General features: G+C 46.1%; 1 long non-coding RNA gene across 1 annotated transcript in view; it reads right to left on the bottom strand.

The window, feature by feature from the left end:
- The window catches only part of LOC146810073 (uncharacterized), an 87,900-nt gene extending 72,538 nt beyond the window's left edge, over positions 1–15,362 (bottom strand). Inside the window, exon 1 of the long non-coding RNA XR_014965628.1 lies at positions 15,228–15,362. This is a non-coding gene — a long non-coding RNA (uncharacterized LOC146810073). The remainder of the gene's footprint in view (positions 1–15,227) is intronic.
- Positions 15,363–20,150: the final 4,788 nt, after the last annotated feature.

Below are 20,150 nucleotides of genomic sequence, written 5' to 3'. Positions count from 1 at the left end.
TGCTGCAGTAGCGATAATAAAATGAAGGTCCTGACGAAAGCCATTTGACCCTCCAGGCAAGCAGGCTGAAACATGTCGACCCTATTGTCAAACAGCCTATTTGTTAGAAGCTGTTTCTGCACCATTTTTAGATAAGGATTGGCAGGAATATTTCTCAATAAACTTTCCTTTTTTCCTCCTTATCCTTTTTTAACATTTCACCTTACTGCACTGCACCACTTATATATCATTTTTGGTATATATCTCATATTTTGCCCCTACTAGCGGCTTGTCTGTCCTTCTCTCCTTCCCCCTCCATGGGCCTCAAAAATGTGCTCCGGTTATTAACTAACCACGAATGAAACTCCAAGATGGAGTGAATCACAGTGGTGGGAAGGTGCGGATATCCAGATGATGATATTCACCAATCACTGGTTTTTGATGGAAATCCTAATGAATCCTATAGCACTCTGAGGCTTCCTTTTCAAACTCTTCGCTTATTCTTACCTTCTTAGCGACTGTGCCTTTGTTTTCAGACTGACAGATTCCTTGTTGTATTGGTAAATTGCATGGGGGATTGAGTCTGTCTTGGTCTTTAAATTTTCCCTCGGACCCTCCCCCTTTTGTTGTTATTATTACAGTGCAGCTGATGGCTGCGGGTCCTGTTTTAACCCATACTTGATGGTCTGTTGAACTGACAGTTCACCACCATACAAGTACTTGCACTGTTTGTTCTGCTGGTGACTTCCTCTTCTTAATAAGACATATACCTCACTCTCTGCACGATGGCAGAATTCAGTGGTTTAGCCTATGATGACTCTACTCTCCAGTCTATATTGGATAGTACACCCAGTATATTAGACACTACATTCACCTTACCCGGCACCAATATTGATGATTGGAGCAAGATAATTACATTAAAGAAATCACACACACGCACAACAATACACGGTGCGATAATGGCTGAATACTTACGAGGCAACTGTGCCCCTACAGGCCTAATAGTTACCAACGCACCTCGCTTATTTTTGCAAGATAAAAGATTTCTAAAAGATTGGTCCCTTATAGCGTGGCGCTGTACGCGTGATTGGCTCATTTTGATCATTAGCACATCTAAACGCATTGCAGACACCATCCTTCTAGAGATACAGGCCTTAGAAGCCCAAATCAAAGTTACCGTCACTGCTACAATTTTCAAAAAGAACCAGGATGAAGCCAATAAAAGCAATAAAGATTTGAAAGACGCTATACTAGTCTCCAAAATAGAAAAATTCAAAAAAGACCTTGCTAAATTCAAACACGAGGTGATATATCCCTACACCAGCGACTCCTACGTAGCACCCGAGTTCAACAACAAAGGGCGCAGATATGGGTCCAATTACTCAGGGAGCAGTTCGGATGATGACAACTATGAAAATGAGAATGGGGGTCCACAACCCAACAGACCACAACACAGGGGTCGAGGGAATAGAAGGAACTGGAGAGGACAATATACTCCTAATTTCCAACAATGGTGGCCTCCGACACCGTGGGGATATCCCCCACCACCCCAGGCCTGCCAGCCTTTCCAACCAAACCAATTTTCAGTACACCAGCAGGACCCCAATTTCCAGCCTTTTTTAGGGTCTGGCCGAGGGAGGACCAGGGCAAAAAGAAGAGGACAGCAATCACAGGTACATTGGAACCTGCCTCCATCAATGCCCCAGCAAATGAACACACGCAGCCAAACCAAGAGAGGACAACCACAACCAGGAACGAGTACCGAGACGATCTAGTACTGAACCTGAGTAATAAGATCTTGACACCTGATGAAACATCGATACTCAACAAAGGTCTTGGTTTTGTGACCACCACTCATGGAGATGACTTTGAAGTACGATGTGATCTGGCGAAATTTTTCCGCAAAATAAGGCTACACTATTTCTTTAAGAATAAAGAGACGACCCAAGTTACATCGAGTGAACTCAACACCGGCCTGAAAAACAAATCCACCTTTAATCCACCTTTACATGAGGTACCACCACAGGTGTTATCCTTTGAACAAGCGGTAACCGAGGAAATCACCACCTTATGTAAGAACAAAACAAGATCAGATCACTTCTGTAATCTACCAAAGAAAGAACGCTTGGCCTTGAAAGCCCTTATGGAAGACCGAACCATCGTAATTAAGCCAGCCGACAAAGGCGGAGCAGTGGTCATCCAAGATATTGAAATTATATCGCCAAGAATGCCTCAGACAACTGTCGGATCGAAGATTTTACAAACCTCTTCAACAAGATCCCACCAAGAGGATTCAGAAAATTATCACTGAAGTAGTAGATGAAGCATCATCTAATGGATGGATCACTTCACAGGAAGCATCATTTCTTAATACCCCTCATCCTGTGATGCCTTATTTTTACACTCTTCCCAAAGTCCATAAAGTCCAACGGCCCCCACCAGGGAGACCCATTATATCAGGACAAGGCTCACTACTAGAACCTCTATCGACTTTTGTTGATCACTTCTTGAGACCTCTAGTCAAAGAGATGCCTACTTACCTGCAGGACACGAAAGATATTCTACGTCTTTTGCCTACAGTTGATTTTGATCCCGATATAGACATTCTAGTATCATTTGATGTGGAATCATTATATACCTCCATTCCTCAGGATGAGACCCTGGATACCATCTTTTCCATCCTGAACAATACACACCTGGATACCATCACTCCCGTTCATTTCATCATGACCCTTGCACATCTGGCTATGAAAGAAAAAAATTTCAAATTTGAAGACACCATATACCTGCAGGTCTCCGGGACCAGCATGGGGAGTATTTTTGCTCCAAGTTTAGCCAATCTCTATGTGCATTCATTCGAACAAACACATGTGCTCAATGATGACAACCCCTTCAGTGACTCGATCCGACTATGGAAGCGCTATATTGACGACATCCTGGTAATCTGGCGCGGTGATTTGTCATCAGTGTCACCTTTCTTAGATTGGTTGAACACCAGAAACAACTTCTTGAGGTTCACAGTGGAAGCTCACAAAGAGAGATTAGCCTTTTTAGATCTCTCCATTTTCAGTACTACAACCGGCCTTGAAAGTGAACTGTACAAGAAACCAATGTCCCGTAACTCTCTCCTGAGATATGATAGTCAACATCCTAAATCATTGAGAGATAATCTTCCTTATGGACAGTTTTTGCGTGTAAGACGCAACTGTTCCACATCTGACAAATACCAGGTACATGCAAAGAATCTCACTGAACAACTTATTGTTAAACAATATCCGAGATCTCTGATCAAGAAAGCGTTCAAACGCGCTTCCAATAACAACAGAGAAGCATTGATTGAGCCACCTATTGCTAAACCACCACTTGAGCGGCTCACCTTTGTCCACACATTCAGCACTCTTACCAATGGAATTCAGAAGAGTGTGAGAAAGCATTGGCGCCTTTTGAACTCATGCAAAGAGAAAATACCACTGCCTTTGTTCTCTCTCAAACGAGGAAGCAACCTTAGAGACAAATTGGTTCATACACGACCCCGCGAAGTAAGACCACGTCCCATTGGCACTTTATGGGACCTTCCTGCAGTACAGGGACACCACCCATGTGGGACGTGTTCAATATGCCCGCAAACTAGCCATTCTACAACACTAGACATAGGCACGAACAAACCATGGGAACAAAGATCTTTTACCAACTGCAACAGTGAGAATCTAATCTATATGATTGAATGCCCCTGCAAACTCCGGTATATAGGGATGACCACTCGGAAAGTCAGACTGCGAATGCTAGAACACAAAAGCACCTTTCGCTGTAACAAGACTAATACGAGACTGACACGTCACTTCTATGAGGTGAAGCACCAAGCCAACGATTTTTGGTGGACAGTCCCAGAGAAACCCTTTATCCCATCACATGTAAGTGACACATCTCGCTTCTTGTTTTTAAAAGAACAACGCTGGGTGTTCAAAATTGGTACTTTTCAAACAGGATTGAACGATGATATTCCGTGGATCTCATTATAACTCTCCACTGATCTAGGTTCATCCAGAGATAGTGATTAAAGATTGGGACTATCTACCTCTTACAAGAAAACGTACATATACATTCACGGCTCTGCTATACTCATGGGCGAAATCTGATCACAGTCATCTGTGTAATCCCATGGAATGGTGATTAATATTAACCTTATCTAGATCGACGACTTGAATTATTCGCTTGATCTAATCTATCTATCATATGACAGTATGTTTACGGCACACTGATCGATAAAGTTTCATCACCCGTATGTATCAAAATACGGAACTACACCTTCCTTACACGCTGACGTCTTTCAGTAGTCATTCTCAAAGTCCCGCGTAACCTTGGGCTTTCCATGACCCTATCGGAACTACACCTTCCTGACACGCTGACATCATCCTGTAGTTATTATTCTCGAAGTCCCGCGTGACCTCGGGCTTTCCATGGCCCTATCAGAGGCCATAACAAATCAAACACAGTAACCCATTGGCCCCGCGTTAACGAATCAGATCGTCGCTTAACCAAGGCGCATGTTTTTTAACACAGCTCACCTGTGCTGCCGGTTACCTCCCAAACGGCTCAGACTCCGCATCGAGGTACCGACGGAGAGGTAAGCGGTTTACAGTTCAAAACTTTGAAACTCCTAAACTTTGTAACTTTGTAACAGATGCGGCGTAATTGAGCACTGCGTGTTCCACCGGTGTTAGATCATTTGCGCGTCTGCAGAGTTTATCATCTTAGGTGTTGTCTTGTTTTCTTGAGTGAAGTCACTTCAGCGTTCAAAGCTGAGCATACAATGGACATTCAGACGAATGTCTCTAGTTGTAGATCTTGAACCATCGTACCTCATGGTTCATTGCACTCATTTTTTTCCCACATCTTATTCAATTTTGTAGGGCGGGGCCTCCTTCTAACCTGAGTCATTACCGGGTGAGGTGAGGCTCACTTCTCGTGCTGATCAGGTAAGCACTTGAGAATAAGGCACAGCGTTCTAAGCGAGAAACTGTCCGATGGTTTCACTCACTTTGTTGCTTTGTGATTCTCTTTTCGTATTTCCACAGATGTTCATATACACACTGACAGTACGAAGAAGTTATACACCATAATAAGGTTGTATTTTTAACATTATCTCACAATTTATAATTTTCTCACTCACTTTTGCTGCAGTAGCGATAATAAAATGAAGGTCCTGACGAAAGCCATTTGACCCTCCAGGCAAGCAGGCTGAAACATGTCGACCCTATTGTCAAACAGCCTATTTGTTAGAAGCTGTTTCTGCACCATTTTTAGATAAGGATTGGCAGGAATATTTCTCAATAAACTTTCCTTTTTTCCTCCTTATCCTTTTTTAACATTTCACCTTACTGCACTGCACCACTTATATATCATTTTTGGTATATATCTCATATTTTGCCCCTACTAGCGGCTTGTCTGTCCTTCTCTCCTTCCCCCTCCATGGGCCTCAAAAATGTGCTCCGGTTATTAACTAACCACGAATGAAACTCCAAGATGGAGTGAATCACAGTGGTGGGAAGGTGCGGATATCCAGATGATGATATTCACCAATCACTGGTTTTTGATGGAAATCCTAATGAATCCTATAGCACTCTGAGGCTTCCTTTTCAAACTCTTCGCTTATTCTTACCTTCTTAGCGACTGTGCCTTTGTTTTCAGACTGACAGATTCCTTGTTGTATTGGTAAATTGCATGGGGGATTGAGTCTGTCTTGGTCTTTAAATTTTCCCTCGGACCCTCCCCCTTTTGTTGTTATTATGACATAATTTATCACCATGTTTATACAATGTATTGTGCATAGCCTTGGCCGTATGCAGTGGGGGTTGGCTGCTAGGCGCAAGCGGGCAGGCCCTGAACCCACATCCATGTGACCAACCCCACTGTGGGGACTAATCTGTGCCCATGCCCTTCAGTCACTTCCCATGCCCCACATCATATGCCTGCACATATTTTTAATTTGAGCCTGCAGAATTACAGCGCACCTGCGCTTACTACCAGTTTCCTGCTGCACAGGCCTGGGAGTACAACTACCCTCAACCCGCTTGGCAGTTATTCTGGAAAATTCAATGTGCGGATGCTCACAGAAGCTATGAAGTTGTGAGGGTGAGATTGTATGTTCCCAAGCACTTCACTTTATCTTTTACATTTAACATTGTTCATTGCTACCAGTTGAACTACTGTTTCTCTGCTTCACTGGATTAATCTTCTGTGTTATGCACACCGTTTTAGTGCAGGTTTTTGCTAGATTTATAACGATTTATTAATGATATCTATTTACCCCTTTTCCTCCAAGAGTATTTTGGGTTGATGGAATTATGTTTTTGAGAATCGCTTGTTGCAGCACTGGGCCAGCTTTAATTTTCCCTACCTTGGATTTGCAACAATAGCTCCAGGCATCTGTTAATGACATACAATCCACCCAAATTTCTTCAAAGCGAAGGAGAGTCTCCCATAACATGAAGAAGACAGAAAGAGCAATTCACAATTGTAGGAGGTAAAAGCCTTTTGAAAAACGGTTAAAAAAAACTCTGTTACGCTTGGCTTGAAGCCATAGTAAGAATGGAAAAAACATTTAAACCTAGTGCGAGTATGGCATTCGAAAAATGCAATTTCTAAATTCGTTCTGAAAGAGCGAGTGAGTTGGATGAATTTTTTACCGCTCCTAAGCCATTGCGCATGGCATGTACATTTGGGACAATGGCAGTTGAAATAATAATGAATCAGCCAACAGTGAATGTTCAGAGAAAAAACACAAACACAGGAACAGTAGTGGCTGTCGAAGGAAAATCTAGTCTCATGCCTACTTGATGCCTGAACAAGTTAATAAAAACAAAAAACAATAGTCTGTGAGTCACAGAGGTTCGTGACAAGAGGTCCCTCTACACCAGGAGAGTATAAATGTTAACAAACTCATAGGTTTTTCATACACAGGCACCTGTGGAGCTCACAAGGCCAACACTCATATTGCAGAACCGTGCAGGTGCTGTTGAGATCTGTGGACAGAGCACGCTCTACCTTCAAAATGATGCAAAAATGTAAAACTTTTAGGCACTGAGAAAGCTATTCTTGCTGACTATTTCTAAGCATAAAAGTGAGACATAGTACCTTAGAATTGGTACAACTTGCTACTACAGTTGGGAAAGGCAAATCAAATGATGTTGGTGACCCGAGTGGTGCAAAGGCGCATTTGGAAATGTACGATCCCTCCCTTGAGCACAATCTTATGCAAACCTTAAAACAAACCAGTGGACATACGCCTACCTACTTAATGGGTCATTTCATCATCATCATCAAGACATTTTAATGATTCTTATTCAGAAGCTCTATCAACACCATCATAGCTTGTGGGCAAGATAAGGGCAATTGAAGAATAAGCTTTATTGTTGGTGAGGCGGTGAATGATACACCTACAGACTTTTATTATTGTTTATAATAAAATATATATGATGAAAAAATATAATACTATCCCATTACCTTCATGCCCAAACCACCAAATCTATTCTTCAACCAGGACCAAATGCTCCACCCCTCCAGATTAATTCCATGATTAATTTTGCGAAGTTCCTTAACACTATTACAAATATAGTTGTTCTGGTCATGTGTACTCAATGAGATGTTTGGTATGTAAGAACTGTGGCACACCATCGTCATCACAGAAACTCTATTCGATTTGGCAGACAAATCATAAAAGCACACACTTAACAATTAATTCAGTAAGAACATAAAGCACAATAAAAAAACACGTGATTTCATTAAAACATCACTAAATCAATAAGAACAATACTTCCTGCAAACAGGTCAATTAAAAGCAGCGTTGATGGCCCAGAATAAGTCTGTTCCAACGTTCATTTCTCATCATTTCTCTCATAAATACAAGTGCATCAATTAACACCCTGCAGAATAGGTAAAGTGCATGTGCAAATTAAAAATTCTCCTTTCTACCTTTTTCGTTTTAAAACAGAGAATAATAACTACATATGCTATGTTTTGATGAGCTCATTTATCCAGATAGCTTTTGTATTTTAAGCGCCCCTCTTATAAAATTTAAAACAGGAGCAAAGATATCAATGGAGTCGAGCGAAGGTAAATATCTACAACTCTTCCTATAAGTACAGGGATGGCGAGGCCTCAATGTCAGAAGCAAACATTTGCATCTCAAAGTTTTATAAAGTGCACAAAACAGAACAAAATGCAGAGTAGATTGTTTTGCCACATTGTCACAAGGACAAGGCAAGAGATTATCAGACCACCCACCTTCGTTAGGAAAAGCTACCAGGGAATGCACCGAACCCATGCGAAACCTTGTTAGATAAAAATGTATAGTGCAATTCCCCCCCCCCCCCCCCCCAAAAAAGGATATTTAAAGTTGCAGCTGATGGTGTAGGAACTAGCATTGCCCATATTTAGAAAACGTTGCTGACTCAGTAGCTGCTGATGGTATGCACTCGCCCTTGAAAAATATGTGGACCTGATTAGAGGTTTTACTTGAGAAGGCATTTTAAGAGAATCATCCAAAAACTCTGTTAAACTCAATTCACTGAAAACACGTTTCCGGTAGCCAAACCATGGAATCCTCAGCATTGGACGTGGAAAGACAGCCCAGAATAATAGATCTTGAAAAGTCTAACTCCGGTGAAAGCCAGATTTTGGACCATAGCAACAAAGAGGCAAGATCGATGCGATCCTCAATGTACCCCAAGCCCAGTTCCGAGTGACAAAAAGACGTTGAAGCACTCTTGGGAACCATCAAGAGCTTTGTAATAAATGTGTTGTCCACTGTTTGAAGCTTTCTGCAGTTGCTGTAGCCCCACACTCCAGCCCCATAGGTAGTGATTGAGAGGCATTTTGCTTTTGTAAAGTGTGGTCATTTCTTTAGCAAGCATCTAGCCCAATTTAGCTGCAAAACGGAAGAGTGCCTCCCTTGCTCTGATCGTCTGCTGTGCTCTTAAAGTCAACAGAGGATCCCAACATAGCTGTGCTATGAAAAGGATCCCTAGATAAGAGAAATGTTGTACACTGGCGACCAGATTGCCCTGCATAAGAAAATATTTTGACTTTGTTAGCTTGGGGCCACACACCACGACATAAGAGTTTTTGTGTTTCACTTTTAAATCAAGGGATAACATAAAATCTACAAAGGCATATAAAGCTCTCTGGAGGCTCATAGCTGTCCTTGCACGAAGGACAGCATTGTCTGTGTAAAGTAAAGTTGTCACAAAAGTTTTACAGACCTTCGAGCAATCCAGTTCCTTTTTCAGTAAATATGCCTCTATGCTATTTGTGTAAACAAGAAATAACAAGCATTGACATAGCCAATAGGTCTCGCTTTTGGGACCTTGTAAGTATTTAGTTATGCAGCACAATATCCTTAGTGCAACCACATCAACTGTTGCGTGGCTAAACACTTATAAGGTCCCAAAGGCGAGACCTATTGGCTATGCCAATGCTTGGTGTGGTTGTGTGTGTGTGTGGTTGTGGTTGTGTGTGTGTGGTTGTGTGTGTGTGTGGTTGTGTGTGTGGTTGTGTGTGTGTGTGGTTGTGTGTGTGTGTGGTTGTGTGTGTGTGTGGTTGTGTGTGTGTGTGGTTGTGTGTGGTTGTGTGTGTGCTTATGTGTGTGGTTGTGTGTGTGGTTGTGTGTGCGCGCATGTGGTTGTGTGTGCAGGTGTGGTTGTGTGTGTGTGTGGGGGGGGGGTGGTTGTGTGGTTGTGTGTGTGGTTGTGTGTGTGTGGTTGTGTGTGGTTGTGTGTGTGGGGGGGTTGTGTGTGTGTGGGGGGTTGTGTGTGTGTGGGGGGTTGTGTGGTTGTGTGTGTGTGTGTGGTTGTGTGTGGCTGTGTGTGTGGTTGTGTGTGGCTGTGTGTGTGTGGTTGTGTGTGTGTGGCTGTGTGTGTGTGGTTGTGTGTGTGTGGTTGTGTGTGTGTGGTTGTGTGTGTGGTTGTGTGTGGCTGTGTGTGTGTGGTTGTGTGTGTGTGTGGTGGTGTGTGGTTGTGTGTGGTTGTGTGTGTGTGGTTGTGGTTGGGTGTGGTTGTGGTTGTGTGTGTGTTGTTGTGTGTGTGTGCGGTTGTGGTTGTGTGTGTGTGGTTGTGTGTGTGTGGTTGTGTGTGTGGTTGTGCGTGCATGTGTGGTTGTGTGTGGGGTAGTGTGTGGGGCTGTGTGTGTGGTTGTGTGTGTGTGATTGGTTGTGTGTGTGACAGTAATACTAAAAGCATCTCAAAATAAAGAACACAAACATCGAGTTTGTGGAAAGCGAAAGCACGTTGTAAGTCAAACGGGCGCAGCAAAGCATTAACACAACAACAAAACAAACAAGAACACTTAGCGAAGACTGAGTGCTGATAATGGATACACACAGCCCATCATCTTAAGAGTTTGATTGCAGCCAATGTGCACTCAAACCTGTCCCCTCCTGGTGAGTTGCACCCCATATTTCATGAGTTGTAACTGCTGCACCCACCATAGCGCTTTGAGATCTAAAGCGCTACATAGGTCTAATCGATTAACCAGTCGCCAACATGCTGTGCTTTTAAAGAGAATGTGCCAAAAGTTTCCAGCTTCCTCCTCATGTCCTCATGAAAGCGCCAACGAAAGGGCTCCCTGAATGGTGCAACGGACATGAAGCAGCCGCTGCGATCAGAAATAAACACTGTGAACATTGTCCAGTTTCACGGTAACATTTCCTTAATGTTCCTTAAGTCACAAAACAATAATACTAAAAGCATCTCAAAATAAAGGAACACAAACATCGAGTTTGTGGAAAGAGAAAGCACATTGTAAGTCAAACGGGCGCAGCAAAGCATGAACACAACAACATGTTCTTTGATGTTTGATGTTCTCTGAACAAGAACATCAAAGGGGCGCCGCGAAAGTGATCGCGGGCGAAAGTGAAAGTGATTGCGGGCGCTTAATGAGCATGACGAGGTTTGCCATATGGTGCCTCTGCTCCTAAGCGTGCGCCCGCGCACTGTAGCTCTAGGCTGCCATGGTAGCATTTTTTGAGCCCTCACAAAAAGTCTCGCCAGACCAGCGCATGCGCTGGGTCAGGCGAGACCTAAAAAAGGGGCCAATATGCAGCCCTGGCGGACTCCCTCCGTCAAAACTATTTAATGTGTTCCCTCACCATCAGTGCCATAGCGTATTTTCACTGTGGTGTTAGAGTGTAACCTTTGCAGCAGGACAACTAGGGGTTCCTCCACCCCCATATCTCCCATCATTCTCCACAATCTGTCAGATTGACTGTATCAAACGCGCTGGATATGTCCATGAAGGCCAGATGTAAAGAGCTCTTCATGGACTTAGTGTATTTACTGACAATCAGTGATAGGTTCAAGCATTGTTCAGTCGTTCCCATTCCCCACCTGAAACCATATAGTGTTTTTGAGAGCACATTGTTTGCAGAGGCCCACTCTTGTAACTGAGCTAAGAGGACTCTACCCGCTACGATTTGATGTGGCATCATTTAGAGATATTTGCCTATAACAGGCCGGATACTTCCTGTCCCCTTTCTTAAAAATGGGAAACACCGTAGCATCTTTCCATAATGCGGACAAAGGGCCTATAATAGAGGCCCTGAAAATATATGTAAACAAAGGCGCCCAAAAACTGGGGCTATCTTTAAATAGATTGAGGGGAACCCCATCCTTCTGGGTGCTTTAAAGCGGATACCCTAAGTTAACGCTACCTCCACATCCTTTACAGAGATTGAAAGACTAAGCTGCAAAGCTTGGTCCATATCTTTGATCTTATCAACATCCCTATCCTCAGGGTTTAAAACTCTATTTGAGGGATTAAAAATGCGTGAATAACGTGACACCAAGCGTCCGCTGACATCAGGCAATCAATTTTTTGTGTGGGGACTTCTGAAACAATTGGGTGGTTAATTACCTTCCAAACTTTTTTCATATCTTTCCTAGTCCCAGCGGCCAGTAGATCTGACGAGGCCTCTCTCCTGAGCTCATCTTTCCTCTGGGCTAACGCAACTTTATAAATTTTTCCGGATACCCTAACTAGTTCCTTATTACCAGGAATGATGTTCATGGCTCTTTTCAACTCTTAATGAGCTTTTGTACAGTCACCATTGAACCATCGTTCAGGTGGCATGATTTTGGTGGAACATCTGGCTAGTAAAGCTCAGTGGCGGCTGCCTCAGAACTGGGGCGGTGAGGCGAGGGGGAAGGGATGAAAATAAGAAAAAATAAACGTACCTTCTTCTTCGCCACCGCTGCACGTCTCTACTCCGTCTTCTTCTGTTCTGCACCAGAAGCACCGAGGCACCCGGTCTTTCCCAGCCAATCACAACACTTCATGAGCAGCCTGGTGATTGGTCGGAGCAGCCAGTTTAACTGCTCAAGCAGTACATGGGAAGCTGGGCATGTTCTCCACTGGGCTGTGCAACACAGCCCAGTGGGGAACATGCCATGTGCGCATGACTATTTGACCCACCCCAGAGCCATCATGCTCACTTAGGGAGAGAGTGCAAACCACTCCTTCTCCCTCTGACGGTGGGGAGCCCAGCCCCGCCCAACCTGGCTGAGGTTGCAAAATAAAAATAAAATGATAATCACATCTTGTTATTATCATTTTATTTTCATTTTCTACTGCTCAATGAGCAGTGGGGCGATGCTCCTCCGCCTTAGCGGAGGAGCCGTCATTGGTAAAACTGATGAAATGGCGGTGCAAAGTGACTCAAAATCCCGAACTATGGCAGCAGGCACGCCCCCAGGGGCCAAGCAACTATCAATGAGGGCAATGTCCTCACTCAGTATTTTAGACTCAAAGTCCTGTGGGTTTATCTGATCCCATTTTAACCTAAGACCTTTATTCGGGTTATACTGAATAGGGGGATCAGTTGGCTTCATGGTCCCTAACCGCAAGTTTAGGTTGAGTTGTGTTACTAAGAGATTGTGGCCACTGGCACATTTAGGCAAAAATGCCAAGTCCTGAACAAAGCTACTATAGTTACTAGAAAGAAGCATAACATCAATTGTGCTTTCACTTCCTCCACCCACAAAGGACGGGCAGTGTGTGTTGCAACCATTGACACAATCAATTAAAGGAATCAAATCATTAGAAATCAGAATGCCATTCAACGCGTCCCCATAAGCTGAGTGGGAAAAACGGATATTTGGCTGCTCATCCTTGTTTTTGAATAACTAAGATCTCAAATTCTACAGTTAAAATCACCAACCCACAGGATACATAAAGGCTGTCTGGAGGCTGTCTAGAAAGTGTTACGTTGCCAATTTCCTCATTTAACTTGTCAGCAACTATGGAGTTGAATTGGTTAAAGATATTTTTATAAAATTTAAAAACTAAAACATCCGCAGTGCCTAGACCAAAAAGTAAAAACAATTGTTACCAGGTTGAGCAACACAGAGATTTGATCTTCAGAGCACCACATTTAACAGAGATGAGCACTGCCAGGTAATCCTTCGCCCTTCCTGAAATAGAAGAAACTGCGGGTGTACAATAGGAACACAAACCATTTAGGTGAAAGCCATTCACAGCCGAGGTCTCTTGTAAGAAAATTATATCATAGCCGTAAACGAAACCCACCCAGTCCTCATTTCCCAACTTCGTACGAATTCCTGCAGTATTCCAGGACAAAACTGCAAGAGAGCAATCAAGGGACTGGGGCATCAAAGCACCTTCCACCGCCAACTCAGTGGTAGTTGGATGCACTATGGGAGCCAAGAATAACATTTCCTCTTGGCCAGCATTGATATTCAATCCTGGATCGCATGGGCGGGGGGAAGGGTGACTAGGAATTATTGAAAGTTAATCGCTTTCTTCCAAAGGGGTCAAGACATCGAAACGATGACTCACTGTGAACCCTGGAGGGAATGGGTAGGCCAATGGTGCCACCGGATTCCTTGCATGGGCCGGCATTGCATCCTGCCTCATTAGAGATGGAGGGTAAAAGAAAACGAGATGTAATGCTCTGATTTGATGTGATAGGTTGTCTAGATGTTGAAGAGCCATCAAAAGATGTCTTACCCTCCTTGGAGATCTGAAACTGACCACCACTTTGTCGCTACAGGGTGAGCTTTTGCAGAAACTTCTGGCTGTTATGATATTACGAGGGAGGTCTGCAGTAAATCCGGCGTTTATTCCAAACCAGTAAAACACCAAATGCCTCAAATCGACCTCTGTTTCTTTGCGTCCTTTTTCAAAATCTTACACGGTTCAAGATGATGACACAGGGAGTGACTTGGGGAGGAAGATGTAGGTGTGAACTGTTGGATATAATGCCCTGAATTTTCGCCCATAGATAATAGGGCGAAGACAGAGGGTTTCTCATACTAACAGGAGTAGGGTGCGTTGCGCCCACCTCCCTCCACAGTGTGGAACAGGAAGGCTAAAATGAGTAGATGAAGCCCCGGGCGCTTCAGTTGAAGGGGAGATTTGAGGCGAGAGATCAATTCCTGGCCGTGAGTCCCCCACAGGATTGGCGGGTGAGTTCTTGTATAAAGCTCCAAGCCTATCCAACCCCTCTTCCAATTTGGCCAGCAGTTCTTTTTTAGGTTAGATACAAGGGTCTCTACTCTATGAAGCAGTTCCTTGTTAAACTTTTTAAATAGGACGTCTAAATGTTCACCTATATCTTTTGAAAGCTGTGAGTCACTGGCCTCAGCGTGGTCCGCCTGTGTTTTTTTCTTCTTCATTTGTGGTTTACTCACAGGCTCTTTTTTATGCTTTCTCCTTTTTGAGGGGGGCTAGCCAATGTGTATAACAGGACCAATAGAAATAGTGGAGAGGGGTAAGTCAACTAAGACCACCAGAATAGACGGTGCCCCGGTGTCTGAAACCACATCATTCCTTACCACAAGGATGCTGTTACTGTCCTCCACGTTCGGGGCTGCAAATTCACCCATTGCTGCCGATGCAGCTTCTGCGGCCTCATCCCCCGTTAAAGATGCGTCATTACGCAAGATCACGTTTTCCAGAGGAGGTGGCTGGGCCTTTGGAGCTTGTATTTTTGAAAAAGACAATGAACTTCTGTCTTACGGCATTTATTTTTTCCTCTACCTGACCTGCCTTGCTGGCATCAGCAGCACCCATCACTGTTGTCAGGTACTTGGGGAAGTTTTAGGGGAGCCCCTTGACAAGGGCTTGTCAGGCACAGATAATTGAGTTTTGCATTTGCCCATATTCGTAACAAACCCAAGTAGATGGCAGAGTAAAGTGTAAAGCATGAGAAAAAGAAAGGAAGAATATCCTCTCACCAGTCTGGATGAGGTGAATGAAAAGTGCTCACTGCTACCTCCAAGAGTCCTCCCCAGCTCAAGATGAAAGAGGGTGGGCCCAGCCGGCCTCGACTGGAGGCGGACGGGCCGTCCTTTCCCGGCCCGGCCTGCGCGTCTGCGCTGCGGGAGTCTCTCGCCGGTTTTACGGCATTCTGACCGCTCGTCCTCACAGGTGCATGCTGGGGGACTGAGTCCCACCCTAGCAGAAACAGCAGAAACAACGGTACAAGCCTCCGACAGCCCGGAGTAACAATCCTGTGCTGCAAGAGTCCCTTGCCGGTTTTACGGCATTCTGGCCCGTCCTCCTCGCTGGTGCATGCTGGGGGACCGAGTCCCAAGCCAGCGGAAACAGCGGTGCGGGCTTCGGATGGCCCGGAGAAACAATCCCACACAGGATAGCCAAAGGCAGTCCTCGAACCTAGGTATTAAAACAGCATTCTCGCTACTGTGATACTGTCTACCCATGTGCCGAGGTATATATGCGACAGCAGACCCCATATGCAAAACGCACCTATTACTGTATATCCCCAAGTTTTCAAAGAAGAAATTTACCTGGAATGTGCACACAATATTAAACACCTGCTGTTGAGGTGTGGTCCAAAAAACAAGCATAAACACACAGAAAGGTGTACCAAATAGCATCTGTAAACAAAATCAAGGTCCAAAAGGAGTAGGTTTCCGATTTGTGTACCAATCTTCTTTTTTTTTAAATTTGTTTTTATTGTGTTTTGTTTAACAATCAGCAGTACAGAACAGCAGTTAAATACGCAGTTGTCCACAGAATGGCGCAGTACAGTAGCAACCATCAAAGACAATCCCTCAGAAAGCATTTCCCCAACATTATGCATCGTTAATACCCTCCTCCCTGCGCCCCCACCCCCAGGCCTCCCCACATCAGTCTGAGTCCGAGGCATCATCATCTGAATCTGAGGGCGGGTCACAGATGTCACTCCTGAATTTGTTCCACGCCCCCCATACTTTACTCCACTTACGAGGGCAACCCCGCCTGATGAAGGCTGCCCTTTCTGCAAACATGGCCCCGTGCATGTCGACTCCCCATGCTGCCAGCCTGGGCGACTCTCCTGCTCCCCATTTTTGGGCTATGTTGCGCTTGGCTATCATGATCCCTAGCGTGGTCCATTCCTGCGCCTGGCGCGTGAGGTCGTTAGGTTCTCATATATTCAGCAGGCAGCGCCTAGGCTCTGGCACCAGTGAGACTCCCCCTGACTGCGACAGTGTCCGCATCACCTGCGTCCAGTACACCTGGAGTACGGGACATTCCCATATGGTGTGAAAGAAATTTCCTACCACCCCGCAGCCGCGCAAGCAGAACGGGTGCGGCGCACTACCTATGTTGTGTAGAGTGTGCCTGGTGTAATAGGAGCGGTGCAGAATACGGAGCTGTACAAGCCGGAGCCTCGATGGGATACCCGCCTCTCGCGGCGAGGCAAGCGCTTCCTGCCATTCCGGGTCATCAAAGTCACCCACATCACGGGACCATTTCTCTCGGAGAGGACCCATTGGGTCCGGTAGGTTATTGATCAGCTTACGATAGGTAAGCAATGTGGCCTTGTTAGGCATGTAATCCGTTAACAATCTGTCCTCCAGGGGTGACGTCTCCGGTACTGTTGCGCCGGGCACCAGCCTCGATAGTAAGGCGTGCTTGATTTGCGTATAGCGGAACCACTCGGAGGGCGCCAGCTCGTATTGCTGCTGAAGACGCGCGAATGTAATTATTTCACCCTTGTGCAACATGTCGCCGATCGTAGAGATTCCAATGTTGTCCCAGTTATCAAAACCCCTGCTGCTTCTAAGCCTACCGAGCTGCTTTGTGTCCCACAGAGGCGTGAGTTGGGTTAAGACCCCACGCCACCCCAACTTGGCCTGTGCCGCAAGCCAAATGGCTACGGTCTGCCGGAGCGGACCAATGAGCGCTGTCTCCAGCTTACCGTCGTACAGGGGCGACAGCACACCCCGCTCTCCCAGTATGTCCCTATCTGCCTTAAATGCAGGGTCCGTCCGCGGAACATGTAGCCACTGATTAACTACTTTGGGCTGCGCCGCCCAGTAATAGAGCTGAATGTCTAGAAGCGCTATTCCCCCATCGTACCAGCCGCGAGTTAATTTGGACTGTGCAATACGCGGCGGTCTGTCACCCCACATAAGGCTAGTCACCTGCGCTGCAATGGCACGGAAGTATTTCGGCGGTATGCGATACGGCGTGTTTTCCAGTACATAGACGAAGCGGGGAAGGGCCATCATTTTGAATAGGGCAGCTTTCCCCAGCATCGTGAGCGGCAGTGCCCCCCAGTGACGCGCGTCGCGCTTGAGACGATCTAGCGGGGGTTGCAGATTCAGTTGTAGAAAGTCCGCAGGGTTTGCAGTGATGTGAATACCCAGATACTTGAATGATCCCGTCGCCACTTGAAGTGGGCAGGTGGCAGGGAGGCGAGGAGGAGGGCCGCGCAGCACATACATTACCGATTTCGACCAGTTAATAGTGTAGCCGGACGCTTTCCCGAAGATTTCGCAAATGTTAAGTAGAGTTAGGATTGAACGCCTCGGGGAAGATAGATAGAGCAACACATCATCCGCATAAAGAGAGATGCGGTCCTCCCAATCATTTGTCCACCGAAGCCCCCGTATCAGGGGCTCCCACCGTATCAATGCCGCCAAGGGTTCTAGCGCTAGGGCGAACAGCAGGGGCAACAGGGGGCACCCCTGGCGAGTGCCACGTGTCAGGGGAAAGTCTTCGGACATATGCCCGTTAGCGGCGACATGGGCCATTGGTTTAGTATAGAGAAGTCGGACCCAGGCACAAAATTTGGGCCCAAAGCCCAAGTGCAGTAGCGTTGCAAACAAGAAGGGCCATTCGACCATATCAAAGGCCATTCGCGCATCCAACGAGAGCAGCACCGCTGGCTCCTGTAATCGCTCCACTCTGGCCAACACACCGTGCAAGCGCCGCAAATTTAGGGCCGTACTTCTGCCGGGCATAAAACCAGACTGATCTGGGTGTATAATGTCCGGCAAATACGGTGTTAGTCTGGACGCCAAGAGTTTTGCAAGGACCTTCGCCTCTGCATTCAGCAGCGAGATAGGGCGATAGGAGGTACACTCAGAAGCAGGTTTGCCGGGCTTCAGTATAGCTACTATGGTGGCTGTGCGCTGGTCTTGCGGGAGTTTGCCCACACGGAGACTGTCTGTGAACATGTTAAGTAAGTGGGGGGCAACCGTCCCGGCTGTTCGCTTATAAAGCTCGACCGGTATACCATTCGGTCCCACCGCTTTACCCGACTGCAGCGCTCCGATTGCCTCTTGTACCTCTTCCATTGTGATGTCAGCTTCCAGGGCACTCGCCGCCTCAGAGGTGAGCCGAGGCATTGCTAGATCTTTCACGTATGTCCCCGCCTCCTCTACTGTCATGGAGGAGGTGGAGGAGTAAACTGTTTGGAAATGGCGTGCCAGAGCGTGCACTATCACGCCCGGGTCAGTTAGTGTCTGGCCCTATTCAGTCTCAAGTCGTGCTATCCACTTGGCCCCTCCCTCCCGCCTATCGAGCCACGCCAGGAGCTTCCCCGTCTTGTCACCCAGGTCATATATCTTGTGTCGCGTGGCTGTCAACTGTTATTGTGTGTACTCCGTGAGATACGCCCTGTATTTGGTCTGTGTGGCCTTCAGGTCAGAGGTCGACGGCGGAGAGGGGTCTCGAGCATGGTGTGTCTCTGCCGCGTGCAACTCTTGTTCGAGCGACTGCAGCTCTGCCTGATTTGCTCGCTTATGCGCTGCTATGGTAGCAAGAGCCTGTCCCCTGAGGACCGCTTTATATGCCTCCCACAAAATCGTCGGTGAGGCAGCAGAGGGGGCATTTTCCGTAAAGTAGAGGCCTGTTGCCTTCGTTAGCGCCTTGTGGATCGCGGGGATCTGGAGATAGCTGGGGCGTATTGAAGGGATACGACGACGCGCGAGGTGGAAACATGTGTACTGCAGGAGCAGCGGAGAGTGGTCAGATATACCCCTGGGCCTGATCTCTACAGTGTCTATGTTTCTAAGACTACCAGTGGAGCCCAGGAAGTAGTCGATCCTAGTGAGACTGTTATGCACCCCTGAGTGGTATGTGTACTGTTGTGTTGTGGGGTGATGCAGCCGCCATAAGTCTGAGAGCCCTAGTGCTTCGACAAAGCTTCCTGTTAGACCTGGCACCATTGGCGTGAGTCTCCCTTCCTTTTGTCGCTGTGTCTCCTCTGTTTTTGCTGGTGATAGATGCTCTGGGCGCTGTGCCGCTGCCATTCAGTGCCACAGCGCGAATGCTCCCTTTGGAAAGATGACATATGAATTGGTACATCCATGATTGGCTTATTCAGTTTACCTGTTAGTCCCTAGTAGCATGGCCGGTGTGTGCCCAGGGCTGGTAAACCGAATGCTGCTGGTGGGCCTGCAGCACTGGTTTGTGCCACCCACAGAAGCAGCTTGTAATGTGTGTCTCAGACCTGCCACTGCAGTGTCTACGTGCAGTCCAGAACTGCCATCTTGGCTGTGAAGTGCACCCGCTTCCCAGCCCCTAAAACCTTCCCTTGGCATCATGTAAGCCCACCTTATGATAGGGCGCATTGTATGTGTAAGGTAGGACATGCCCTGTTGTATGTAGCATGTCCTAGTAGTGAATGACACCCAATTTCGTTTTTCACTACTGTAAGGCTACCTGTTCTCCATAGGCCAGAATGGGAGGTCTGGGCTATTACATCCTATAGTCCTAACTGACCCGCAGAACATGGTAGAAAAACGAATCTAGTATGCCTGAGCTCAGAATATTAAAATACATCTTTTAGTGAAGGTTATTTTTATATTCTGGGTTTGAAACTACCACTTTTAGAGTATAGGTACTTTCTTGCCTAAGCCTTC

Source organism: Triturus cristatus, chromosome 7 (genome assembly GCF_964204655.1).
Source record: "Triturus cristatus chromosome 7, aTriCri1.1, whole genome shotgun sequence".
NCBI classification, from domain to species: domain Eukaryota; kingdom Metazoa; phylum Chordata; class Amphibia; order Caudata; family Salamandridae; genus Triturus; species Triturus cristatus.
This window is presented reverse-complemented; position numbering and strand designations above follow the sequence as displayed.